The sequence below is a fragment of the Poecilia reticulata genome, linkage group LG22, assembly GCF_000633615.1.
Source record: "Poecilia reticulata strain Guanapo linkage group LG22, Guppy_female_1.0+MT, whole genome shotgun sequence".
Taxonomy (NCBI): domain Eukaryota; kingdom Metazoa; phylum Chordata; class Actinopteri; order Cyprinodontiformes; family Poeciliidae; genus Poecilia; species Poecilia reticulata.
In genome coordinates, this window is record NC_024352.1 from 1,034,957 (window position 1) to 1,040,851 (window position 5,895).

Sequence of the window (5,895 nt, forward strand, 5' to 3'; positions counted from 1 at the left end):
TACTGTAAAATGTAGTGGAGTAAAAGTAGAAAGTATCCATTATTAAATCTACTTAAGTAAAGTACAGATACACGAAAATTGTACTTAAGTACAGTAACGACATACTTGTACTTYGTTACTTCCCACCACTGGCTGGCATCAGGTTTGCAACCAGCTTCTGACTGAGAAACCAGTAAGCTGCTCCCAGTGTCAGAATCTCACTGAGGAAGAAACTGGATTAGGTTTTCTGTAACTTTATTATTTCTGCTATAACTGATGTATGTTCCCATATAAAATAAGTCAATAGAGTTTAATTTGCAATGTGTATGTCTTTGTGTCATGAGGTAGATATCAGGTGGCTGGTGAGAGAAAAAGTAGATCTTGCTCTCAAAAAGTTTGGGCACCCCTGCTCTAGCTGTTCCTTGAGATGCTCCCAACATGGCTTCACCTACCTGGGAATCAAGGTGTCCCCTAACCTGACAGATCTATGGAAGCTTAATTTCTCTCCAACAGTTAGTAAAATAAGGAGGGACTTAGAAAGGTGGCATGACCTTCCCTTATCATTTATGGGATGTATAAGTTTAATTAAAATGAAAATTTTCACACGGTTTTTGTATCCCCTCCAAATGTTACCTCTTTGGCCATCCAAAAAAGTCACTACGAATATAGAGAGGGCATTCTCCAGATTCATTTGGCATGGCAAAAGACCACGACAGAAAATCAAAGCTTTACAGCTTCTTGTTGACAGAGGTGGCTTGGCTTTGCCAAACATCTACTATTACAATTGGGCTTGCCATGCTCGTTATTTGTGGGAGTGGTTACAAGCTCATCTTAACTCGAACTCTTGCCTGGATTCGTGGGCTTCTCAGCCTGCTCCTTTGTGGAGCCTCACCACCGGAGATAGGAGGAAGCTATCAAGAGATATTAAACATAATCCAATCATTTATAACACAATTAGAGTGTGGCAGAGAATTTGGAACCATGCAGGAGGTGGGCTCTGCTCCTCACTCCTGACACCTCTCATAAGAAACCAGGATTTTGTCCCAGGCCTTGAGCCCAACATTTTTGACCTGTGGCATAGCAGAGGAGTGAGAGTGATTGGAGATCTGTTTACAGAGAATGTACTCATGACATTTCAACAATTGCAGTTAAAATTTGATATTGCTGAATAACACTTTTTTGGTTTTCTTCAAATTCGCCATTTCATTGGTTCTATGAGGCTCTCTCATTCCGGCTTGGTCACACACAAYGAGATTGAGAAGTTCCTCGCCGACGGGAAAAAAACTCAGGCATTTTATTTCCTCTTTCTATGCAGTGCTCTACTCTCTCACCCAAGGTGATTCCGGGGACATAGCGCGGAAATGGGAGGGAGACCGCTGTAGTTTCAATGTATACTGTAGACCAGGGGTGTCAAACTCCAGTCCTCGAGGGCCGCTGTCCTGCAACTTTTAGAAGTGCCTCTGCTGCACCACACCTGAATAGAATAATTAGGTCATTAGCAAGGCTCTGGAGAACTGAGGAGGTAATTAAGCCATTTGATTCAGGTGTTTTGTACCTGTGGCACATCTAAAAACTGCAGGACAGCGGCCCTTCAGGACTGGAGTTTGACACCCCTGCTGTAGACAGTATACATTGAGGATGACTGGCAAGAAGGCATTAATGTAGTTAATTCAACCTTTTTATGTAATATGCTCAGAGAGACACAATATAAAATACTACATCATCTACATATAACTCCTTTTATACTGAATAAGATGGATCGCCAACTCTCTCCCTTATGCAACAAATGTGGAAGAGAGGTTGGAACATACTACCATTATTTCTGGCAATGCAAATTGATTAAAAGATTCTGGGGCGCAATTTCTAAAGAGGTGAGTGATGTGTTTCATGTAAAGATCAAATGTGACCCAGGTCTGTTTCTTCTTGGCCTCCCTTCAAAATCAGTCACTCTGACACAATCACACTTTAAACTTTGTGACAAATTATTGCTTCTGGGTAGAAGATGCATTTTAATTAATTGGATTAAGGATAAGCCACCAACTGTCACACAATGGTATAAAAACAATATTGTATACTGTTATATATACTGCCACCCCTGAAAAAGTCCCTGCCACCCTCTTGCCACCCCATAAATATTTTTTCTAGATCCGCCCCTGGTTATCGTGTAAACGATCCAACAAAAACGGAACAAAAGTGCCGCTTTTGTTGGATTGTTGTCGTGTAAACGCCCCCTTATTCTGCTTTTTCTCGTGTCGTTTACCCTACACGTTTCCATGGCAACCAACAGACAACAGCTCAACAAGCATATAAAGCAGAGTTTACGTTCAAATATATGAGGGGGAATCAATGCCAAAAAACAGACATTTCCTACACAAAAAAGTACGTAAAAACGCCAAAACAGAACATCTAGTCTGTTACATTATGCTGTCAGGCTTGATATCTATATTGCGATTATTAATAAGCTTTCGCCTGAACACAACAATTGTTTATTAGCTGATTTAAACACCTGCTCTACTGATGAGTTGGTGTGTGGGTTGTCTCATTTCAGTGCTAATGGAACCAAAACACACCGAACTGCGCAGCACGTAGGTTATCAAAGTCAATAGTAGGCTGGCAACAGTTAGGCTAGCATAACGGATGTACTGCTCACGTTTTCAATATTTTCTTTAATTTAAAACTTTTTCCTCACCTGTGAAATGTGAAACCCTTATCTATGGCTGTCATAGGGTTGAATTAACCGCTAAAAATTTAGTCCTTTTTTCAGATTCTTTGTGTGACTGTGGTATTTTCTTGACCACAGATATTCCTGATTCAATGGATAGCATGTGTGGCACACGACCTATCGTGTGCTTGACTTATCAAGTAACATCCAATCCAGTTGGATGCCTCGCACTCTGTCCTTGCAGCTTCTCTGGCACTTCCCGCTATTCAGGAGAAGGTGTCAGGTTACAATGTGTTGCATTCAGGAGAAGGTGTCAGGTTACAATGTGTTGCATTCAATGTTGCTGGAAGAAAGAGATTCATGCTCTTAATATCCAATTTGCCATAACTATTTCTTGAATTCATGATCACCAGCTTGAGGGGGCAACAAAGATGGCAAGGCTCTCAGTTGGGGTGGCAACTGCCTCCCCGTGTCACCCCAATAGATCCACTCCTGGCTGTAATATAAAAAAACAAACAGTAAGGTGAATCTGGATAATTTCTCACACTAAAAAAAGAAAACATACCAAACACTGGTGTGTCCTTCCACACACCCTGGTCGTTCCAGTGTGTGTTCCAACACTGGAAGGACCTACATTTGTGCCCTCAATATTTCTCTCCCGAAGACTTTGAGTCATTTGTACGAGCAAAACTGACGAAGGCTTTAACAAGTGATTGTTATCTTAACAAGCTAAAAACCAATGGTGGTATTGTGCTGGGACAGACAGAGATGGAAGTTCTTTGAAATGCTAATGGAATTATACTGCTGCTGGTACATAATATGAAACCACCAATCCAACCAGACCAAGACCAAACCTTAATCAACTTTTAGTGGACCGGACACAGACTTACAGACAGAGAAACATCAAAGACAAGCAAACTAACGGAGCTATTACTACTGGAAATGTTAACGGAGTTATACTACTGCTGCTACTGAATATGAAATCACTGATCTAACTGGACCAAGACCGGACCCTGAACAGCTGTTACCAGACTGGATCACACAGTACAACCAGTGGCGCAAAAAGTGGGTATGCAGGGTATGCAACGCATAGGGGCGCAGCACCAGAGGGGGTGCCAAAACCCCGTCTGGAGGGGGYGGCRCGCCGATGATGTTTTCCCGTACATTTCTGCGCGCCTTACGCTCCTTCACCTCGTGCACAWAACGAGGTAAATGTAGCGAGTTTTACCCTTCACGTATTGTCGCCTCGGGGGGGGCTGAGTGAGCGTCRCTCCTTCACCCTGACGTTCCTTCCCTCGGTCGGGRGGAGGGGGTGTCGCCGATCTATGTTTTTGCATCCACCTGAATAATGTGTAGTTGCGCCACTGAGTACAACCAGAGGTATGTGTCATTCATTGTTTCATTTATGAAACAATGAATGAAACAATGAATGACACATTGTTTCATTCAATGTGTCATTCACATTGAATGACACAATGTGAATGACACACATTGTGTCATTCAATGACACAATGTGTCATTCATTGTTTCATTGTTATGAAACAATGAATGACATTGTTTCATAACAATGTCATTCATTGTTATGAAACAATGAATGACACAAAGTGCATTTATATGCACTTTGACCATATAAATGGTCAAAGTGCACAGAGTTGGTGCAGCAAAGCACCAACTCTGTCCCCTTCCTCTGTTTGTTATTCAGTACTTGAGTAGATTTTTACCAAACACTTTTCACACCTGCTTAGGTAAATGTAAATAAGCACATGCTGAAAGTATACTACTGATTGGAGTACAATTTTAGGGTATTCTATTCAGACTACCAAGGCACTGTACACTGTAMTCAAGTCAGTGGTTGACTTTGTTCCAGGCTTGAAAATCAGACTGGGCACTTTACATATGTGGCCTTTCTCAGGGTGCTCCAGCTTCTTACCACAGTTTGAAAACATGACTGTTAGGTTAAATAGTCTCTCTAAACTGCTCTTAGAAGCAAGTGTGCGCATGAGCACATGGTTTTCTGTCCTGAGGGTCTCTTGTTTAGTTTATTTTCAGAATTTTTTTTTGCATTTATCAGAACTTGATCTYTGATCCAATTTTTCCCCTTCTACTTTTGTATAGAAGAGCCCCTGCCTTTGCTCTCCTAAATTTCTCAAATAGGAATAATTCAAATTACTTCGTGGGCTGATTTAATTTAAAAATGTACACAGTGGAACTGAGATAATGAAAAATGATAGAAGCAAACACAGTCATGATAATACAGAAAGTCTTCGTTTCTTTAATACTAGGATTTTTTGCTCCTTAACTTAATACGCTGTTCTAAAAACATAAAGCCCTAAATTAACAATAACATAGAACATATTTTATGTCATTATTAAACAAAGCTGAGGCTAAAGTTTTTGCACTGGTGCAAAAATTCTGTAAACCCCAAGACCTCCTTAGTGTGAGCTCCTCTGCTAAAACAGTAGTTTCTGCAGCTTACAGTTGCTGCAGGTGCCAGCTCCAGAAAACTGTAGCAATGTCCCAGTCAAAGTGCAGACCTCATTCTGTCGGAAATGCAGAGAAAAATTCAACAGAGCTGTTATAGATCAATATCAACCAGACTTGTATCTCTCATTTACAGCTTGTACAAAACTCTGCCACTTACTTTATCACTCACTCCCATAAACATAAAAATATTACTTGTGTCCTTTCATCTCGGCACTGGTGCAGTTCATACTGCTGCTGTTTGTTTTTAAAGCTGAATGGCCTTTCACCATCCTATCTAGCTGAACTTTTGAAAACCCAGCAGGTCAATCAATACCTGCTGGGGATGCCTTGCTCTACACTCACTAGATCCTCACTTTCATGTTTTATTGTCACACTTAAATTGTCATGTTCATGTGTTCACTTTTGATGTGTAAACTGATAATTTATGTAAAGTTGTGAGTAAAATTGGACAATTTTAAAATGTTGGTAATAAAACAAAATATTTGAATTGCCTTGGGCATCTTGTGTAATTAATCTTTCCATGTAATTTTAGCCTAAAACAATGTCATTTACAAAATAGGTACGTAGGAATAAAGACTTTCACGAGTAATTAAAATTGTAGTTTATTATCAATAGCAGGAAATCAAAAATAAAAATTAAGTGTAATTTAAATACATTACTAATATATTAATAGTATATTTAAAATATATTTTGAAGTGTATTAAATATATATTTTTTATATAATTATGAGACAGAATTATTACACTCAAAAATATAATAATTATATCAAA

At 39.7% G+C, this 5,895-nt stretch overlaps 1 protein-coding gene across 4 annotated transcripts in view; it reads right to left on the minus strand.

Annotated features, from left to right (window-relative positions):
- The window catches only part of esr2b (estrogen receptor 2b), a 148,905-nt gene that overhangs the window by 135,362 nt on the left and 7,648 nt on the right, over positions 1-5,895 (minus strand). The window lies entirely within an intron of this gene.